The following is a 23,369-nucleotide window of genomic DNA, read 5'->3' as shown; positions in this document are numbered from 1 at the left end:
CAGACTCAAGAGCTTTTAATATTAACACCACTTCTTATCTTCTTTGAAACTTTTCATACTTTTTCTTTCTTTCATGCTCATAAGCACTTTTCACATATTTCACCCTAATGCCATTTTTATTTTTATTTTTTATTTTTATGCACACTCTTCCTTTTATTCTTCAAAACCCCCAAACTTATTTCTCAATTATAACTTGGTTAACAATACACATTTCAATCATTTCTTGAATAAGATATTTTTGCTTTCAAACAAAATAAATATCAAACATGTAAATGTTCTCATTAAGGGTAAGGATAAGTGTTTAGGCTTAAAATAGGTAGGAAGATAGGCTTAAAGAAAGAAAAATAAGGCTAACATTATATAAAAAGGCTCAAATAGGTAACTAGCGGATAAAATATTCTAGGTAAGGTAAGAAAAGCTCAAACGATCCAAAAATGGCCTAAATCATCTCCTAAGTAACATGAAAATGTAGGATTTTGCCTTGAGTAACAATTAGCCAAGTTCTAAAATTTGTTGAGATCTCTAATCATCCACAATTGTCTAAATAAAATGTCTCTAAGCATGCAAAATAGGATCGTTATCAAAATAACCATACTAGACCAACATCGAATCTCAAATCCAAACAGAACAAACATCCAAATTATCCTCAAAATCTAAGTAATATCAAATTCCATCTCAACAACCACGCATCATAGCAATCAAGATATTATCATTGATTATATGAATCAACTCAAAAATCAAGAAGTTTTGAAAAAAAAAAAAAAAAAGCATTTTTAGCCGAACTTAGCTAAACCCAGAAGAAATTAATTGTTCCCCCCAAACTTAATTACTTTCATTGCCCTCAATGAACAAAAGAAAATAAAGTAAGGAAAAGTATGGAAAATAAAAACTCCATTTTTGATGAATTTTGGGGCACATAAAAAAATTGCTCCTTTCTCATTTAGTGTCTTATCGTGCAGCGACGCTCAAGTCTTTTCGCCACGGCACAAAGCCTTAATTTTTACAAGAGAAATTCAATTGGGGGTGACCACTACGGCCCAAAGCTTTACCTTCGCGGCAATTTAGCCTCGAGTCCTCTTATGAGCAGCATTTGAAGAGTCAGTCGGGACACTCAATGCCTCCTGTCGCGGCTCATTTCACTGGGTATGTAAAAAGCCCTTTTTCTCCTGAAAATAAAGGAAAAGTAGTTAAAAATAAAAAAATAAAATTAATCCTAAACTACCAAAAAATTAACTCTAAAAATTCACTAACTAAATTAACTTTGAAACAAAATAAAAACAAAATTAATAAAAATCCTAACAACTAAAAATAATTCAAGATTCGAAAATAAAATTGCTCAAAATAAATCAGGTTGCCTCCTGAAAAGCGTAAAATTTAAGTCGTTAGCTAGACTTTCTCCACTTTTCTATTTCAGAATTGAAAGCACAACAAACACCCGTTTGGTGCTAAAATTTCCTCCCAAATAGTGCTTCAATCATTGCTCGTTCACTGTAAAAGTTCTCTTTGATGGATGATGAACTTTTATTGCTCCTAATGGTAAAACCTTGTTAACTATGAACGGACCAGACCTTCGTGGTCTTAATTTACCCGGAAAAAGCTTGAGACGTGAGTTGAAAAGAAGAACTTGTTGACCAACTTCAAAATCGCACTTCTGAATATGCTTATCATGCCATCTTTTTGCCTTATCCTTATAAATCTTAGCATTCTCATAAGCATTATTACCGAACTCTTCCATCTCATTTAATTGTAACAATCTCTTCTCCCCTGTAGTTCATAAGTTAAAATTCAAAAGTTTAATAGCCCAAAATGATTTGTGTTCCAACTCAATCGGAAGATGACACGATTTTCCATAAGCCAATTGACATGGAGACATCCCAATAGGTGTTTTGAATGTCGTTCTATAAGCCCATAAAGCGTCATCCAACTTACTTGACCAATCCCTCCTAGAAGAATTAACTGTTTTCTCCAAAATTCGCTTGAGCTCATGATTAGATACCTCAACTTGACCACTTATTTGCGGATGATAAGGAGTAGCTATATGATGTGTTACTCCATATTTACCCAATAGTGACTGTTACAAAAATTAGATCCTCCATCACTTATGATAGCTCTTGGTGTACCAAATCTTGCAAAAATGTTCTTCTTAAGAAATTTAACCACCACCCTAACATCATTGGTCTGTAGCGCCTCAGCTTCAACCCATTTGGAAATTAATCTACAACAACCAAAATAAAATGATTAGCATAAGAGGATGGAAAAGGACCCATAAAATCAATACCCCATACATCAAACAATTCTATTTCTAAAATATTTGTTAGAGGCATCTCATTTTTCCTAGATATATTCCCAACCCTTTGACATCTATCACAATTGACAACAAAATTAAATGAATCTTTAAAAAGAGAAGGCCAATAAAATCCTGATTGTAAAACTTTGGCTGCATTTTTAGTAGCTCCAAAATGTCCTCCAACTTTACGGGAATGACAATGATGCAGAATACTCTCCATCTCCTCTTCCGGCACACATCTCCTAATTATTTGATTGGTGCATTGCTTATATAGGAAGTGATCATCCCATATATAGTACTTGAGATCTGATAAAAACTTCTTCCTCTTTTGATAAGTAAGCTCATGAGGCAAAATCTTCTTAGCCAAATAGTTAACAATATCTGCATACCATGGCGCTTCTTCAACTATAAAAAGCTGCTCATCAGGAAATAGTTAACAATGGGGATTTGATTGTATCCTGAATATCCATCTAGAAAACAATAATAATCATGATTGGAAAGTCTCTCCACCATTTGGTCAATGAAGGGTAAAGGAAAGTGATCATTTCTTGTGGCATCATTAAATTTTCGGTAATCAATACAAACTCTCCAACCGGTTATCGTTCTTATGGGGATAAGTTCGTTATTATCATTCTTCACTATAGTTATACCTTCCTTCTTAGGAACTACTTGAGTTGGACTTACCCATGTACTATCCGAGATTGGGTAAATTATACCTGCATCCAAAAGCTTCACAACCTATTTCTTAACCACTTCTTACATAGATGGATTTAATCTTCGTTGTGGTTGAACTGTTGGCTTGTAGCTTTCTTCAAATAGAATCTTATGTATACAAATCGATGGGCTTATTCCCTTGATGTCATCAATAGTCCATCCAATAGTTTTCTTATGCTCCCTCAAAACTCTTAATAGTTTTTCCTCCTCCAAATCATTCAAATAAGAGCTAATAATAATAGGATAAAAACTAGAATATTTTAAGAAAGCATACCTGAGGTGAGATGGCAACAATTTAAGTTCAAGTTTAGGAGGCTCCTTCTTTAATGTATGATTGTTAACATGAATGGCCTCTAATTCCTCAAAATTTAACTTTCTTGGAAACTCTTAAGTTGGCAATACATCAAGATTATTAACACATTCAATTATATCACCATCATCACAAAGAGTTCCTAAATTTCTACCATTCATTATACAATTTTCTAAAGGTGAACTGGGAAAAGTTTCATGAAATGTTTCAGCTACCACCTTATCCAAAACACTGATTGCAAAGCATGCATCAACATCAGATGGAAATTTCATAGCCTCAAAAACATTAAACGTAACTTGTTCAACTTGAACCCTTAAAATCAACTTACCTTGATGAACATCTATAAGAGTTCTACCTGTAGCAAGAAAAAGTCTTCTTAATATAAGTGGAACATCCCAGTCTTCTTCCATATCTAATACAATAAAATCAGTCGGAAATATAAACTTATCCACTTTTACCAAAACATCCTCAATAATGCCTTTTAGATGTTTGATAGATCTATTCGCAAGCTGCAAACATACCGTAGTAGGCTTCACTTCCCCTAGTTCAAGTTTCCTGAAAATAAAAGAGGCATCAAATTAACACTTGCACCAAGATCACATAAAACTTTATCAAAATCAAAATCACCATAGTGCAAGGTATAGTGAAACTCCTTGGATCTTTAGCTTAGGAGGAAGCTTCCTTTGAGAATGGCGCTGCACTCTTCAGTGAACATCACCTTCTCATTGTCCATCAATTCCTCTTATTTGATAACATCTCCTTTAAGAATTTAGCATATTTCGGCATTTGCTCCATCATATCTATAAAAGGAAGATTGATATGTAAGCTCTTAAAATTATCAATAAATTTAGAAAATTGCTTATCTAAATTTTGTTTTTTCAACCTTTGAGGAAAAGGGATGGCATTAGATGATGGTTTTGGAATAGATGGCTATATAGGAGTGGAAGCATCGTGTTCCTTTGGAACCGAAGTATCCTCCTTATTGTTTGCTGCTCGGCCTCCTTTGATTGTTCTAACTCCTTCCACTTCTAAGAGTTATGGCCTTTACATGCTCCTTAGGATTTGTCTCTGTGATACTAGAAGTGCTCCTTGTGTTCTCTCCATCAATAACTTAGAAATCTCCCCCACTTGATGCTCAAGGTTGCGAATACTTGCACCTTGGTTCCTGAAATTTGCTTTAGTATCATCAATAAAATCGTTAGTCTTTTGCATAAATTGGGTGAAAACTTCTTCCAAGTTTGGCTTATTCTCTTGAGATTGGAACCGGATGGTGGTTTTTGCACATGAGCGTTGTACTCTATGAGAAGTTCGGATGATTCATCCACCCTTGGTTGAAATAATTGGATTAGGATTGTATTGACGTTGATTATTGGCCACATAGTTCACTTGTTGGATGGATTTGCTTCATATGGGCCTCCAACTTGATACTCCAAGTTAGGATGATTACTTGCACAATTTTCACAAACTAAATTAGAATAGTAGTAACATTCAGTTTCTTAAAATTATTATTTAAAATTACAACTTGAGTAGCTAAATTATTGAAAGCATCGATATCATGAACCCCGATTGTCCTCTTTTGTGCATTTCTATCGATAGATTTCAAGAAATTGTTGCTAACCATCACTTCTATAAGTTGATATCCCTCATCTAGTGTCTTATAATAAAAGCTCCTCCACTTGCTGCATCCACCATGGTTTGAGTATTAAGGTGCAAACTATTGTAGAACGTTTGCACTTGCATCCACATTGGTAAGCCATGGTGGGGGCACTTTCTTAAAAGATCTTTGCACCTCTCCCAAGCTTCATAAAGAGACTCTTGATCTTGTTGTAAAAAAGTTAGTTATATCATTCCTCATCTTTGCATATTTTATCGGTGGGAAGTATTTAGCAAGAAAAGCATTAACCAGTCCATCCCATGTAGTGATTGTCCCCGGAGGTAATGAAATTAACCATGCCTTAGCCTTGTTATTTAGAAAGAATGGAAAAAATCGAAGTCTTATTGCATCATTAGTCACACCATTATGCTTGAAGGTATCACAAATTTCTAAGAAATTTGCAATATGTAGATTACGATATCATTAGCCAATCCTCCAAATTGAACTGAAGATTGAATCATTTGAATAATTGCCGTTTGATCTCAAAATTGTTAGCTTAGATGGGTGGCCTTCGAATGCTTGAGACACCCACATTAGGAACATAATAATCCTTGAGTGCCCTATTTGGGACTCCATTATCACCATGATTCTCATCCCCCATTGTAGGAACCTCTGAATTACTTGCTGCTTGCATTTCCGATTTAGCTTTCGCAGTTTTTGTTGATATCAAGGTCGATTGGTACTAAGTCCAAACTCCTTGTATGTCTCATACACTAAGAAAACCTAAAAAGAGAAAAACAATTGAGTAAGAATAAAAAGAAAATAAATTAAGTTAGCACAGAAATAACTGGAATTAATATTAGTAAAAAATAGTCCCCGACAACGGCGCCAAAAACTTGATGTGTTGGTCACAAGTATATGAATCGTTCAAGTAATATAATTGTACCTAAGTACGAATATCGAGCCCACAAGGATTATGCTACTAATTACTAAAATTTATTATTTCTACTACTATTTGATCAACTGAATATTTAAAGTTGTAGAAGAAAGCAACTTAAACAATTAAAGAAAATAAATTCAAACTCTTATGATTTAAACGATCTAGGGCTTTTAATTCCACTACTAACACTTTTCATGCAATTGATTGCTTGACCTAATTCCTGTTATGCTTTATTTGGAGATTTAATTCCCTAAGCCAACCAATATTTTCTCTTGAAATATATCAGATTGCTCCCTAAATTACTAACCCAACATATCTCTATGTGAATTTAAGTCTAAAGGAATAATTAAGATCTATGGAATTATTATAGATTTAACTATTAATCTCTTAGAACATGGTAATGTATCTCTACTATTCATTCATTCTAACGTAATCTATTCTATGGATCTAATTTAGATTTTAACTCTGTTATCAACCTGAATCATAAAATCAATCAAAACTTAGGCCCTTAAGAATTGAAGCATTAAGCGCAAAATAGATACACAAATAAATTGATGCAAAATAGAGAATCAATTTAAACCAATCAAAAACATAAATCGTGATTGAGTTACATCTCAACCCTAGACAAAGGAAATTAGTTCATCTTAAGATGAAAAACAAACATCCTGAATTACAATCATAAAGAAAATGGAAGAATAAACCAGAAAAATAGAAGGAAATTTGCAAATCCCCTTCTTGTTCTCCAAGCTCTCTATTCTCCTAGGTCTTCAAGATCCTCCTTCTCCCAAATCTCCAAGATCCCCAAATAAACCATACTTTCGTCTATTTATAGCCCCAGTATCGTAAACTGACATCCTACTTAATTCGGATCTGAACAGAATGAGATAAAGACGAATAATTTTCAAATTTTAAATATCGGGCCGCAGCGCTCAGTGTCTCCCGCCGCGGGGCTTTAGTCTCGGGTTCCCAAGATTTCTGAAATTCCTTCTAGTATCGCGGCAAACAAGCTCCTCCAGCGTGAGCTCCTCCAGCCGTGACGGTTTTGTCTCAAGTCCCCAACTATGATTTTCCACATATGTACGCCGCGACGCTTAAGTCCATCCCGCAATGGCGCTTTCCTCTTGGGTGAGTTATGTAAATTGTCGCGTAAGAGGCCACGGCGGCGCTTGAGAGCTCCCATCATGGCAGTTTTCACATATTCGCCGAACTTCATATTTTTCTTCCAATTTTGCCTTATATTGCTCCCTTTTCATACTCTTGGCTATTTGAGACCTTAAATAATAAAAATAATGATTGTTGAGATAAAATTACTCTTAAACTAATGAAATATAAAGTTAAATCATAGATAATAAGTCGCTCTAAATAGACTTATTAGTCATGTCTTTGCCACACGTCCCATGCAACTCTGAACACTTGCAAAGGTCGTTTCCCACTCCTCCAAATGAAAAGAAAAAACCCAGCTCCTCCCGGTCCAAAGAGGGGTCTACTCTAATATAGTGTAATTAATGATAATAATAAAAAAAAAACATCGAAATAATAAGAGTAAATATTAAAAATTCATTCCAAGCAATAAAAAAAGGAAAAACAATTCAAGCCAAATACTCACTTAAACTCATAATCATGTAATCACAACTAAAAAAAAACCTAAGTGAACTAAGCCTAAAGAATCTATCTAAGTGAACCTAAGTAGGTTTTAGTGAATCTAAGTGGGCCTAGGTGAAATGAAAAGTGACCTAAGGTGATAAAAAAAGTGTCTAAGTGACCTAGGGTGAGTTTGTGTAAGCTTGAAGGTGACTAGGTAAACCTAAACGGGCCTATGTGAACTAGAGTGGGTCTAGGTGAACCTAAGTGAGATCTTACCTAAGGATGAAGGGCGGGCAAGATCATAATATGGTCCGAATGAGTACTTAAACAAAGGGTTCCTGAAGGTGACTCAGAAAAGGAAGTTATATAAGTGTTAATGAGCCACCAAGGGATGACTACGAGTCAAGAGAGGTGTATAGGAAAACACCTAGTGTCACATGTGCTAAGATGACAAAATCGATGTGAATCCTTGATCTCTTTACTTTTCATATATATATATATATATATTATTAGTTATTAAAATATGATTTTTTTATTTTCTTAAAAATATTTGAGGCAAAAGACTCTTGAAAAAATGATTTGGGTAAGCAAACTTCAAGAAGAAAATATGTTTTCAAAGGATGATTTTAGGTAAGAAAACATTTCTTTGTAAAATTTATTTTTTAAATTGTCTTGTTTTAAATTATTTGAATAAGACACCATATCTAAGTAAAAATTATGCGACCAAAACTAGGGTAGCATTATAATTTTTTTTAAAAGGGTATTTTACCAATTATTTTTTTCAACACCTATACAAGAATAAAGAGCCAATAAAAAGGGGGTTGAATAGGATTTGAATAAGTTGTCTAGTACTCATCCTCTCTAAATTCTAGCCTATCTATTACTTTCTCTCAAGAGACGTTTGCATCTTAATTTCCTATCAATATTAATATATGTGTTAGTCAAGACGGACACCACAACTTTTCATGTAGTAACCTAAGAAAATCTCGAATTTTGGATATGGTGGCACCTGGATTAGAAGATAAAGATTCAGTGTTAATGGTATTAAATTTATATTAGGTCACGGTATGTTCTCTACTTCAAGATTTTTTCCTCTTGTCCTTACTAATTGGATAAAAATTCACTATCATCCTAACAATGATTAAGTAGTAGTTAAGAAACAACAAAGTGGGAATCAATTTTCATGTCAACATTGACAAGTCTGTTTTAAAGCACCATGAAATTAAATATAGATATAGAGCAAACTAGTGGAAATTTTATGTGGGATTTTATATAAACTAATCTTAATCTTTCCTTAAATAAAATACTAATAGACGAAAAATGTAACTCTAGTGATATATAAATAAATAATCATTGTCAATCTTACCATTATGGTGGAATTGCCCCTAGGTAATCAAAATTCCAAATCAAGGAGTTGTTCAAGTGAAATTAAAATTCTTTAAAGTTAGTCAAGGTTAACTTTATTAAGTGGTCACTTAGTTAACTTTTAAAAGCCTCTAAACTATGTTTTTGTAATAGTTACAATTTTAGATAAGAAGTTTGTCTTCAATTAATGTCTAATTAATATTCTCTATTTTATTTTTATTTTCATGCTTTTTTGTCTCAATAATATCCATGACATTAAGATTCTATCAAATATATATTTAGTGCAAAACTTTCATATTTTTTAACTTCATAAAATTATTTATTAGATTGATGATAGTTTGTAGAATAAATTGTTCTCATTATTGTTTTGGCAAATCTCAAAAAATGAGGCATTAAAATTTTGGGTTGCTAAAGCAAGTGAAATTAGTGAAATGGAAAGGTATATGCTCCTAGTGAAAGCAACAATTATTTTTATGTGATCCTATATTATATTTTAATTATAAATTGAATGTTAAATCTTAGTATGCTATGTAAATTTTTTCTTTCTTTTTGATCAATAATTTTTTTTTTTTACACAAAATTCTAGTTGATTGTATCTTAGTGAACGCATGTCAAATGGCTATGGCTAATTTTAATTACACACTGTAACTAATATCTTCAAAAAAAACATCTTATCTTCAAACTATTCAATCATTTTTTTTTTCTATTTTTATGGTGTCAAGACTTAATTTTTTTTATTATTATTACCCATAGGAAAGAAACAACAAACTCAAATTTGTAAGTATTATGCTAACTTAGCTAAATTATTAGTCTTCCTACTTTGTTTTAGTATTTATGCATAATAAATGAAGTTATGCATCTGTTTAATTCATACTTAATAAAGTAATATATAGGGTTTAAGATTAAAAATATGCAATTGGTTGCACATGATATGATATAGGTACAATTATGATGTTATTTCACTTTTTAATATTTTATTTACTAGTTGTATATCTCAATTTATATCTTTTTTTGGTTTAAGAATTAAGAATTAATAAATTATGCAACTTGTGTTATATAGGAATTAAGTTGAATCAACCTAGAAATGGATTGATCTTGGATGTCTAAAGATAGAAGATCGCAAGAGTATGAACAAGGGGTTGAAAGCTTTATTCAATTTATAACTCTAAATTCTAGAGATTTGAACTATATTAGATGTCCATGCCTATAATGTGACAACTTAGTGAACCATACTCCTCAAGTGATTAGAGAATACTTATATTTCAATGGGATTGATAAAAGTTACTGCACATGGTATTGGCATGGAAAGGTGGTTTCTACTAAGGAAGTAACAATATCATTATGATCAACTTAATTGTGAAGATTTAGACAATACCATTAAGATAGTCCATGCTACACAAGATGACTATATGAAGGATCCCCAATCATTTGGAAGACCACTTGAAGATGTTGAAAAACCTTTATATCTTGGTAGCTCAAAGTTTACAAAGTTATTTGCATTGATAAAATTGTAAAACTTGAAAGCAAGATATGGGGACAAAAGTTTTTCATATTTAGTTCAAATGTTAGGTAATGTGCTCCTAATGAACAATGAAATGCTCTCATCCATGTATGAGGCAAAAAAAACTTCAAACACGTTGGGAATGACATATGAGAAAATACATGCTTGTCTTATGTGTATTTTTATATACAAGTAATTTATATATCATATATTAATGTTATTTTATAAACGTTTTTTTAAAAAAAAAAAAAATTAACCATAAATTTAATTTTTAATAAATAAAAAAATTATTTTACAAAATGAGTATATAAAAAAATTAAAATTTGATAAAAATAAATTTATGATACATGAGATATGCATATCTCATATCTTAGTATGAGATTAACACATCCTATATAGAAGGGATAAATAAATAAATAAAGGTGAATAATATATCCAACCATTTATCATGTCCCATGTTTGGTTGAATATAGAATAAGATAAGTGAGGAGATGAATTATCCTATTTCATCACCAAACAAATATAGGATAAAATATAACATCCTCTCTCTTATCCTATCCCATATTATATATTGTCAACCAAACATGGCCTATTGCCAAAAACCATAAGAGTTGGATAAGGTTTTATTGTGACCATATTGGTCTTTTGCAACTGATCATAAATGTATTTATATTGAGTAAGATAAAGTCATTCTTCATTTTGAAAAGCTTGAAAACCAAGAAAATAATTGAGAGAGCCTAGAATTTTCAAAGCAAACTTTGTTTGTTACTTACTACTTTATCAACTTTACATCATCATCACCGGTTACTAATATGTCATCAATATATAAAAACATAAAAATAGACTTTCCATTTACTTTATGGATGATTGTAGATGAATAAACTTGCATCTGACATGGGATGTTGAACCATAAAAACAATTTCTTACAATCACCATTTAGAAAAAGCATTATTCATATCTAAACGAATTTTATAATATATAGATTTGGGGATTATGTTGTCCTCTTAAACCAAACATAGGTAGAAAATTATATAGGCTAAACATAATTTCATAAAATAGTACATTAATAAGATGTTTAACAAGGATAACTTGGCTAATCATTAGTTTATAATATTACCTTTTTTTGGCAAACATTTGATAACTATAAATTGATTTCTTGGATTTTAATCCAATAGATTTTTTAGAATGAGAATATTCAAATGAAAAAGAAAAGAGTAACAATAGTGTGTTTCCACATATCATATAAATAATAAAAAAAAAACTAGAACAAAAAACATTACTCAGAGATTAATATAATCATAGTTATTATTCATAAAATTAATTGATATTATAGATCGATATTATTCTTATTATACCCATATAGAGCATATGATCAACAATAACAATGACAAACATGAGAACCGCTAGATAATTTTTTGCACCAGCCACCATTTAGAGAATCTGTGATACAGTATGTCCAACATTTTCCACCATTTGGATCATCATCTTTGCCGAGAATACAATGTCCAACTTCTAGGTGATCTTTGCAACACCTTCCATCTTGTTGACTAACCACTTCCATGCAAACTAAAAACATGAATAGCAAAACTCATCAATATGACATGCATTATAATCAATTGACTTATTAGTGTCTATCCTAAAGTTTGTTACATAATTTCTACAACCCCTTTTCTACAAATGCACATATATATGTATATATTATGTCATGATCAAAGATTGAAAAATGTTTATTTCAATACAATTTTGTTTACTACATGTTTTCTAGGTAAAATTAATATGAAATATATCTTCATTGAATAACTATATCTAATGAAAATTATTCAATAAATAGATTCTACAATGTTGAAATCAAAGATTTAAAAATTATTTTATTATAATATTATAATATGCTTTGCACAATTTGTAAAAAAAATAAAATATTAACAAGCCTAAACCTACAATTAAAATAATGGATGTTTGAAAGATGGATAAATGGACAATTATTAATATAAGTGGTATAGATAAAACCAACCTATGGATAATATGACAACCATAACAAGGACAAATGACCCAAAACTCCTTGATTTGGCCATCTCTTTCGATTCAAAATTTTGGTTGTAGTTTTTCAATAAAATTGGAGTGTGAAATCACTGAGAGAAGTTTCTTGAAAATTATTCTTATATCTCTTTTTGTATGAGAGGTGATTCTCTATTTATATGTATTGAAATGGTACAACCTTTTAATAATATCAAAACTATCTAATAATTAATTACAGTTGTATATGGCTTAATATGGTGAAAAATCTCAATTATAACAAGATTTCATGGGTATAGAAAGATTTCCAATAAGTAAAGAATACTAACAAAAGGAAATAGAAAACTAACTAAAAAAAATTCAATCCTAATAAATATTAATTACAATCAACTTTGTAAAGTCAATGTATCTTGTAAAAATAAAAAATAAAAATAAAAAAAGAATCAAAAGAGAATTAATTTCAATATTGAAAAAGGAAATTGTGGACCCCTTTTGGCTGGCCACCCCGGGGAGTAAAACATCTTTATTTTTTGGAGAAGTGGGAGACGACTTCCATGCTCAGCTACTTGAGACACGTAGCCTTGGACGCGACCATGTCGCCATGGTGGTGGTTGGAGTTTCAGAGGAAATGATGATCTGAGCAGGCAGGGAAGCTAGTAGCAACTGGTGAGAGAAGAAAAATTGGACGGAAAAGACATGAAGAAAAGAAGGAGGGTGGGTCGGCTAATTTAAGGGGACTGAGACGTGAGAGAGTAGGAAGGCAGGTGAGGTTGGACTCAAAAGAGGATTTAGGGGGACGGAGACATAGTGGATTATTTTTTTTTTAGAGCAGGAAGGATGGAGAGCTAAAGGAGATGAGGCAAGAAGGAGCTTCACTAGAGGAGCTCAAGTATGGCCGTTATGGGAACCTTAGCTTTGGGATTTCTTTATTTTCATTCCTTTCTATTGTTGATCTTGAACATTGTTTGTTGTGGATTGGATCTTGTTGAATCTAAGCTCGCTTCACACTTGCTCTATTTTGTTTTTTTTTTTTTTTTTAATTTCTTTGATTTCTCTTATAAATGAGTGAGATATTGGATTGTTTTCTCGGAATTTGATATTGGTTTAATTGCATAAGTGATCATTGTTCATCCCACCCGCTTGAAATCCCTTCAAAGCTTCCATCAAAATCCCAGATTTATGCCTACCCATGAACCCTACGTGCATGTGATCTACATGCATGGGGGCGGCCAATCCCTTCCCAGTTGAATGACAAATCTCTTCATACCCATTATGTCCCCGATCTTCATGCTTGCCCAACTCACTACCCTCTAATATTTCATACCCATTGAAACTGTCTTCATACCCATATTTTCGTCATTCTCACTCCTCAAACTCGTCCCCATGCCCTCTACCCTCGGCTCATTTCCAAGATTGGCTGCCTCCTCTACATCATTGTCGCCCATTCCAGCTAGTCACCCTCATCCATTTCAACTGTAACGGATCTATTCTAGGTCCGGAGATATCTTAACTTATATGATAACCAGTTCCATCACCACCGCCAACCCATCTTCCATTATCGAGCCACCTGAGGCTATTAGGGTTGTTGCTACAATGCATCGAGTGCGTCGCCATGGACAATTTGGATGACGTGAGTGATCTTTTACCAAAGATTCCAGCACTGTTGTCATTATTCGAGACGTCGCCGGAGCGAGTTGCAACGTACTTCGCGAACGTGCTTCAGGCTCATATAACCAGCTCATGCCTTGGTACCCACTTGCATCTCGCCACCTCTAGTTGGCTTTCACAGCGCCCCCACATTCTCAGACAGTAGGACGATTTGTTCCGTTTTTAAAGAGAATAAAAAATGGTCGACTGCGATGATGACTTCAAGTTTGTGAGTAGGGAAGGTGCAATCGGGTGGAGGCGAAACCCATAGCCGGGATGACCAAGAGAACAAGCCCCATTCCTATTCATAGCCTCTCAAACAAAGGGATCCATGCCGACACCAGCACCTGTTGGTGTAACTAGGCCAAGTTCAGAAACGAATAAGAAGAGATAAAAGTCGTGACCATGGGCGTCTTTGTCGCTCAGCAAAAATGGGAATTCCTCGTGATTCCATGCACGAGAGGCATGCCACTGGTGGTAAGAGGAAGGCTTAGAGGAAGCAGAAGGTAGGGAGTTGGAGATATGAAGGAGCACAAGGGAATGACCTGCATAACGCATTTGGTGAGTTTGGAGAGGTTAAGGATTTGCATTTAAATTTTTTAGTGTTGTATTGGGCTTGTAAAAGGGAATGCATTGTTTGAATATGTGAATCTTGAGGGAGCATGGGCCATGATGAATGGGACTGAATTTCTCACGCAAACACAATGGCTTCAGCTGGAGGATCTAGTGGACGAGTTGTGAATCCTATATTAAGAGTGTCCTTTTTGTTTTATTATGCTGCCTCGAGCCCACACTTTGCATGGCCACCTTTGGGTTTGCAATGCCAACCACTGCACCTTATTTATTTATTTATTTGTTTAGTTATGTATTCTATTTATCATTCCTTCATATTTTGATATCCAAATTTAATTTCCAAAATTCCAATTTTCACATTTATTCATTTAATCTTTATTATTTTCGTTATTATTATTATTCTATTTACTTATTTATTTATTTATTTATTTTTAAAACTCCATCTTTAAATAATTCTTCAAAATTCCGATTTCCAAATTTAATTCCTAGTTTCCAAAATTCCAATTTTCACATTTATTTATTTAATCATTACATTTTCATTATTATTATTATTCTTTTTATTTATTTATTTATTTATTTTCAAAATTCCTTCTTTAAATGATTTTCAAAATTCCAATTTCCGAATTTAATTTCCAATTTCTAAAATCCCAATTTTCACATTTTCTTATTATTATTATTATTATTTTATTTATTTTTTAAATTTCATCTTCAAATAATTTCCAAGATTTCAATTTTCATAATTTAATTTTCAAAACTCCAATTTCTTTCAAATTTAATTTCCAAAACTCCAATTCATAATTTAATTTTCAAAACTCCAATTCTTAAATGATTTTCAAAATTCCAAATTCTTTCAAATTTAATTCCCAAAATTCCAATTCTTGAATTTAATTTTCAAAACGCCAATTTTCAAATAATTTTCGAGCTTTCAATTTTTGAATAAATTTCAAAACTTTAATTTTCTTTCAAATAATTTTAATTTCACTCCAGTTTTCAAATATTTCTTTAATTCTACCACGTTTCATCTTTTCTTAAGGTTCAGGGTCACCAAAAATCTCGTTTTTAATAAACTTGTTGCCTTTTTCTTTTAGGCAAGCACCTTCATACATTTTTCTTTGATTTCAAAATAATTTTTCTGTTTCTCTTGATTTTAAATAAGCAAGAATGAATTTTTCATAATTCCAAAATGATGGAATTTGTGAGACTAACTCATGCAAGATAAATTGGGCTTTGGTGGGGCCCCCACATATGAGAGTTTTCTCTTTTGATTGTCAATTGTTATACTTAATGAATATTGCTGGATCTTTGTCTTGCTCTTTGATATGCATGTGATAATTTTATACTTGAGCTAACCTTGTTTCTATGATATCGCACTATTACTTGTTGCTAAGGTACGTTCTCACTCCTACTTCATTTATTTATTCATTCTCATGCTTGATTTGTTTTATTATATCATTTCATTGGTATCCATTGATTTCCTTATTAGTTTCCATACTTACCTCACCTTATTTAGTAGAGACCCCTTTTTAGGGGCTTAGAGGGGTGCTACGGTCTTTACCGTACCTTCCCAATAAATAACCTGACCCCCAAACCTAGACTCGATTTTTCATAGACCTGTCTTTTCCAAATAAGGAGTCATACTTAGGGTTTTCTTTTTTATTTTGTTTTCCCCTTAAAAAGAATAATAAAACAAAAATAGTGGTGACTCCAAGTCTTTTTCTAAAAATCATATTTTTCAACAAAATAAATAAAAAGTGAGTTGCACCATCGAGTGGGAACGCATCGAGCAAAATACGGGTCCACAAAAATACTTTACGTGTCAATATTGAAATGGTTACAACCTTCTATTAATATCAAAACAAACTATCTAATAATTAATTACAACAGTATATGGCTTAATATGATGAAAAATCTCAATTATAACGAGATTTCACCGATATGGGAAGACTTACAATAAGCAAAGAATACCAATAAAAGAAATAGAAAACCAACTAAAAGAAAGTCAATAATTAAAAATATTAATTACAGTCAACTTTGTAAAGTCAATATATCTCATCAAAAAAAATATTTCCATAAGAAGATAATCGATTTCAATATTGAAAAAGGAAATACTTTAGGTGTCAATATTGAAAGGGTTACAACCTTCTATTAATATCAAAACTAACTATCTAATAATTAATTAGATATATGGCATAATATGGTGAAAAATCTCACTTATAGGAAGATTTCACTAGGAAGACTTACAATAAGTAAAGAATACCAATAGAAGGAAATAGAAAGCTAACTAAAAGAAATTCCTAATAAATATTTTTGTAAAGTCAATGTATCTCATAATAAAATATTTCAATAAGAAGAGAATTCTTTTCAATATTGAAAAAGGAAATACTTTATGTGTTAAACAACACGTCCCTCCCTTGAGTTGATGTGAAAATATTCTTTTCATTACCTAGGAACAATCTATCCAATAGAGTCTTCAGGTTTGTATTTATTTATTTTTTGTGAACCTTGTATCAATATAGAAAGTAAGTGTATGGAGAAATAAGTGATAGAGTATATTACAAACTCATTTACATACTAAATACACCCATTAATTTTTGGTTTTAACATTTCATAGAATATTTCTATAATGGTATTTTAAAATAAATATCAGAATCATATATTTTTTTTCTTTGGTAAAAATCAATGGTAATATTAAAATATTTTAATAACAAAATATAATATTTAAAAATTCACAATAAACCTTAATTTATTTTAAATAAATATTAAATTATTGGTTAGAGACACATAATGTGTAACACCCCAAAATAAACTTTAGGGGCAAAATAGTAAATTACAAATTAATTAATTAAACTCATTAAAGGTAAAAGAGTCCTTTTACAATTAATAATCCTTGGTATAAATTAGATTTTCCTTGTCTTTTTTATTCAGAAAACTCTATTAACCAAAAATCAGAGAATTGGAGAATGTAGGACTAAAGGTTTGAAGGTCTAAAGTTTGAAATTCAGAATTTTCCAAGTAAGATTCTAACCCCACTACAAGAAAAAAAGCCTTCGTTGACAATTTTTCACTGTCAATGTAAAGTATATCTCTGAAGGTAGGTTATTGTTCATATATGTTATCTATGCCAGTGTCAAGAAAAGTTTAAAGGTAACTTGACATATACATATGTTAAGATTTTCTCTATTTTTACAAATGATGAAATCTTATTAGTATGTGATATATCAATGTTTCTTTCATATATGTTAAGGTTGGATTCAACTTATATCAAGATTACTTAATCTTATGTCAAGGTTAACTCACTCTTTTGTTAAGATTAGTCCAACAAATGTCAAGGTTAGGTATCATATATCTCATGATTAACCCCACATATATGAAGGCTTTTAGATACATATGTCAAGGTTAGATTTTATATATATCATAATTGGCTTATATATGTCAATGTTTGGTATCACATGTCTTGGTGGGCACCATATATGTTAAGGATAGGTACCACATATGTCATGGTTGCTCCCATATATCTCAAATTTGAGTATAATGTATGTCAATGTAGGGAATAAGTACAAATGTCAAGGTTCCCCTCGAAAAATTTTAAAATTATTTTTTAATATGAAAAATTGAACCTGTTGCAATGTATAATCAATTTGATATTATTTAAGAATGATAATGACAATCAAATTATCATGATTTTATATATAATCAAAACATATTTAATATACATTTGATTATTAATTAAAGCACAAATCAATGAACTTGTTTAAAGTTGTCCCCAGTTTCTCTATATAGAATAAACTCATATAATATACAACGAAATTAAAAACACACTATAAGACAATATATATAAACTTGAATTAAGTTGCTCATTTATATATCTTTAACTAAGTCTCTTGCCTCCATCTTAAAGCATTACTTTATAGGAAAGCCTTAAATTTCCAACACCCAAACTTTGAATCTGTAGCAAAAAATATAGAGCATATTAACAAATTAAAAAGAAAAATGTATAATGAGGAGCAATCAAATATCAAGCTTTATGAAGAATTTTAATAGTAAGCTAGCCACTACACCTTTATTAGACAATAATAGATTATTTCTTAATAACACAGGTAAACAAACCAACTCTCAAATATTAAAATATTAATATAGCAAAAACATATGGAGGCTAAACCTAGGAGCAAAACCTATAACAAAAATCATTTTAACCTAATGAAGTTATTGTTTTAATCCAACCTCAACCAAGATATTTAACTATTTAGATCATTATTATGATTTTTTAACCTAACACTTTCCTTGAAATATCCAAGGTTTCCATCAAACTATACAAGTCAAAGATAGCCTACAAATCATGCACAAATGCTTCATTTGGTTGCTTAGAAAGACCAACAAAAAAATAACAACACAACTAGCTATAGTTTACCAAGCTCTACAGAAAGGTACATGAAAAAAACAAATATGACATCATATTAAATGAGGATAGGAAAAATAAATGAACAAATTTAGCAAGAACTAAAACAACTCCAAATTTATGTAAATGCAAACTATACCTGGTTTCATCTAAAACTGCTCATTTAAGGTTTTTTTTTTAATTATTTTTCTATACAAAAAGCACTTGTCCTTATGAAATCTGAGGAACCTCCAAGAACTTGTCTTTCCACATTTGGAGCTTGGAATTTGAGGACAATGAACTATTGTTGATCACCAAAAAGTTGTTCTGAACAACCCCACCAAAGCCAAAGAATGTGGGGAGCAAAACAACTCTAAACACCAGAGCAACACATTTGCATGTCTAGAATTCAAATGGCAACTAAAGAATCTCAAATGCTTACAACTTGACAAGTCCATTTGAGACTCAAAACAAAAAAACCCAGTAACTAAATATTTTCAACCATCACACAATCCATACTTTTTCTTCAATAAATCACAAAGCAAACCAGAACGTACCCAGTAATTAAAGATCTAATATGGGGAAAATTTGAGGTTTCTAATCTCAAGTTTAATGTAGGTGAAACCAAAGTCAACATAATCTTGATTCAATGATGTTCTACATGACCAAAAGAGGAAAATAGATTATTAGAATTTAACTAACAAGAACAAATAAAAAGATGAAATATTACCACTTTCACACTTTCATTTAATCAAATGACAGAGGCAAAGACCCATTAAAAGCCACAAAATTAAGTGCCTAGGGAAGAAGAACCCATTTTATTTGAAACCCAACAAGCATGTATTTTTAATGGGTATTTTTATCGATTTTTTGAGAAATTTCCCAATATTTCCTACCAGTCCAACCCGAGCACAGGATACAAAATATGTCCATTTTTTTTAAAAAAAAAAAAAAAAAAAACATAAGATGCTATTTGGTAATTTGATCATGATTTGCAGGCAAAGGTTGTGTTTTTCAGCCTGGCTCAAAAATCATGGAATTAGGGTTCGTGAAATTTAAATCCAATGGCACAAAAGCAAAGAAACCCTTAGAACAAATCCAGAAAACACAGGAAGCAACAAATTTTTTTGGTTTTCCTTGGGATTTTTGCATGGATTTTCTCGGAAATCGAATGGGGGGTGGATTTTCTTGGGAATCAAATGGGAGAGTTTTGCAAAGAGAAAACACAAGGAGCAAAAAAAAAAAAAAAAACCAATTTTTTTGGTTTTCCTTAGGGGTTTTGCATGGATTTTCTCAAAAATCAAACGAGAATGAATTTTCTCGGAAATTGAATGGGGGATATATTTTCTTGGGAATCAAACGGGAGTTTTGCAAAGAGAAAACACATGGAGCAAAAAAAAAAAAAAAAAAAAAGCAATTTTTTTGGTTTTCCTTAGGGGTTTTGCATGGATTTTCTCGGAAATCAAATGAGGATGAATTTTCCCGGAAATCGAATAGGGGATGGATTTTCTTGGGAATCAAACGGGGGTTGGAAAAAAAATACAATAATAACATGATTAGATTAGTACCTACGAGGATTGAGAGTCGCAGAGAAAAATAGGGCGGATTCTCTCGTTTGGAGAGTAGCTTCAGAAAATGGCTTCTTGATGCCCGAGGCCCCAAGTGAGAGAAGCGGGTGGCCTTTTTTATTTTTATATTTAGTATAGATAAAAAAAATAAAAAATAATAAAAATGAAACAAATTATGAGAACAATTTTCCTCTCTTTATATAAATAATTATTAATTATTCATCTTTATTTTGATTAAATCACTTCCATGGATTGAAATTTCTGTTTTTATGGAGGATATTTTATGAATTAAAATAATTTTATAAAATAAATTATTAATAATTTCAATTAATAAATTAAAATTAATAGAAAAAGTTGTTACCACATATTTTTAATAAAATTTAGAAATTAAATCTCAAATAAAATATTTTATACAAATTAATTTAATTTTTCATTTAAAATGTAATAAGACGTGTTTTAATAAAAATATTTTAAAAATTTTAAAATAAATATTGTCTTCAACAAGATGGGTTCCCTTCATTTAACAATATGGTGGAACCACATCAATCTTTATTTTGATACTAAGACTATTACAATGTCATGTGTATTATATTTATGTATAAATTATTTTTATTCAATAAAGTCAAATATTTTTTAACTCAGTTCTAACTTTATACACTTCCAAAATTCATATTTATTATTCTTAAAATTCAAATATCGAATCTATCGATATATCTCTGTCTACCAATGTTTTTTTTTTTTTTATCATATTTATGTCAATTATATTTACAAAATAACTTTAAAATATGAATTCTTACTTATTTGATCATTTTTTTGGAGTTTTCCAAGCATTCCTATAATTTTAAATAATTTTCTCTCCACCGATATTTGTAAAAAAATATCCACCAATATTTTTATGATATTTCTAACATATCTGTAAAATCGAAGTATCGATATATTCGTAATTACCGATATTTTCATCCTTGGTTTAGAGAAAAAAAGTTTCAAACCCTAAGCTCTCAAAATGAATATCGGGTTTTGAGAAAATGAGGAGTGTTCTTTGTAAATACCACAGGGAACCTTGACAGGTAATTATAACATGATATCTTGACTTATAATCCATAGGTCATTTAAGATCATTTTACTAGAATTAAAATGGCATATATGTTTAAAATCATACCTTGACTTTTGATTTTATGTCAAGCTAGCCACATTATATAAGTACCTTGACATATGAACATACTAACTATACATTGACTTATAAATTATATGTTAAGATTCTATTATATAAATCATGAAAGAATTCAACAAAATTTTATATATGTCGTTATTGGTTTAAACAAGTTGTATATGTCACAGTTGTTCATTTAAATAGGCAATATTGGCACATATCACCTTAAGTCAAGATAGTATATGTCAACAATGACCTTTTTTCTTGTAGTGCCCTAAATTAATATATTATATTCGTTAGCTAGTTTTGAACACATTACATATTCTTTCGAAAATTTTAATTTAGATTAGGGTTAGTTTAGTTAATTTATTTTAAGATCAAAAAAATGAAATTATGAATATAGGTTGTTTCATTGATGAAAATAGGGAAATTCAAATTTTTTTTAGATGAATAGATCTAAACAATGAAATTTTAAAATTAAATGAGGAAATAAATATATGATTATATGTGGCTTAATGGTTTGGAAAATAATAAGAAGAAGACTTGAATGTTTTTTGGATTTTAGATTTGAGGCACTGTATTGGGGTGAAAAAAAAAATAATATGTAATCATGAGAGGCAAATGGTGGTAGTGGAATAAATTAAAATGATAATAATGAGTAGAGTTGGTAGGGTTGTTGGAGTTATTAAAAGTACATGAGGTATTTTGTTAAGTAAAAGGGACATTGGGATTAATAAGAATAATGATAATAATAATAATAATAATAATAATAATAATAATAATAATAATAATAATAATAATAGTAAGAATTGTGTGATTTGGATGCTTGTAAGTGACGTAAGAATAATAAGAATAATAAGAAGAAGAATAAGAATAATGATAATAATAATAATAATAATAATAATAATAATAATAATGATAATAATAATAATAGTAGTAATAATAATAATAATGGTTGTTTGGATGTTGTGGGGTATCGAAAAAAATATATTAATAATAATAGTAATTATTTAGTTTAAGTATACAAAAGAAATAAATGGTTAGAATAAGATTTGGAAGAAATATGAGTTTATAAAAAATTTGAAAATTCATTAAATTATATTATTATTGTTTAAGAAGTTGAGAATAATATTGGGTAGTAATAATATTAGCATGAGAAATTAATTAGGATCCTTAATACTAAATCAAATATTTTTAGGATTATCAAATTTTTCCCTTTAGATAATTGTGTATGATATTATGTTAGGTGAGGAGTAAATTCGTCAAGCTAAATACTTCAAGTTTTTGAGCGCTACTTCAAGGTAAGGGAAATTAATGTAGATTTTTATAAAAAAAAATAATTTCCTTTTTTATTGTATTTTGAAATGTGTACAAATATTATTTTTATCTTTTCGCGTGGATCAAATATGTGTTTTGTATGGAAAGTATATTTGAGAATTTTCTTTGTTTATGAAAAATGAAATTTTTGGAGATATGATATTATGTTTTGCAAGTTTGAATGAATGAAATAAAGTGTTTGATTTTGGTTTTTAGGACCCTAGTCAACGGGTTATAATTGTTCACATTTCTATAACCCTAGTCGACGCCCTAATCAACGGGTTATAATAGTTGATATTATATGGCCCTAGTCAACGAGTTATAATAGTTAACCTTATGGCCCTAGTCAACGGGTTATAATGACCTTATAGTCTTAGTCAACGAGTTATAATTGTTAACCTTTGGTTTTGTTCACCTTTAATGGAACAAAT

General features: G+C 30.6%; 1 non-coding gene and 1 pseudogene across 1 annotated transcript; one reads left to right on the top strand and one right to left on the bottom strand.

Moving 5' to 3' along the window:
- Nucleotides 1-1,405: 1,405 nt before the first annotated feature.
- Nucleotides 1,406-7,058, bottom strand: LOC117905515 (annotated as a pseudogene).
- On the top strand, nucleotides 5,062-5,169 carry LOC117907997. The gene has a single exon (XR_004650117.1). It is a non-coding gene; the product is annotated as a small nucleolar RNA R71 (small nucleolar RNA).
- Nucleotides 7,059-23,369: the final 16,311 nt, after the last annotated feature.

The sequence above is a fragment of the Vitis riparia genome, chromosome 18, assembly GCF_004353265.1.
Source record: "Vitis riparia cultivar Riparia Gloire de Montpellier isolate 1030 chromosome 18, EGFV_Vit.rip_1.0, whole genome shotgun sequence".
NCBI lineage: Eukaryota > Viridiplantae > Streptophyta > Magnoliopsida > Vitales > Vitaceae > Vitis > Vitis riparia.
Note: the sequence above shows the minus strand (reverse complement) of the source record. Positions and strands in the feature narration are given on the sequence as shown.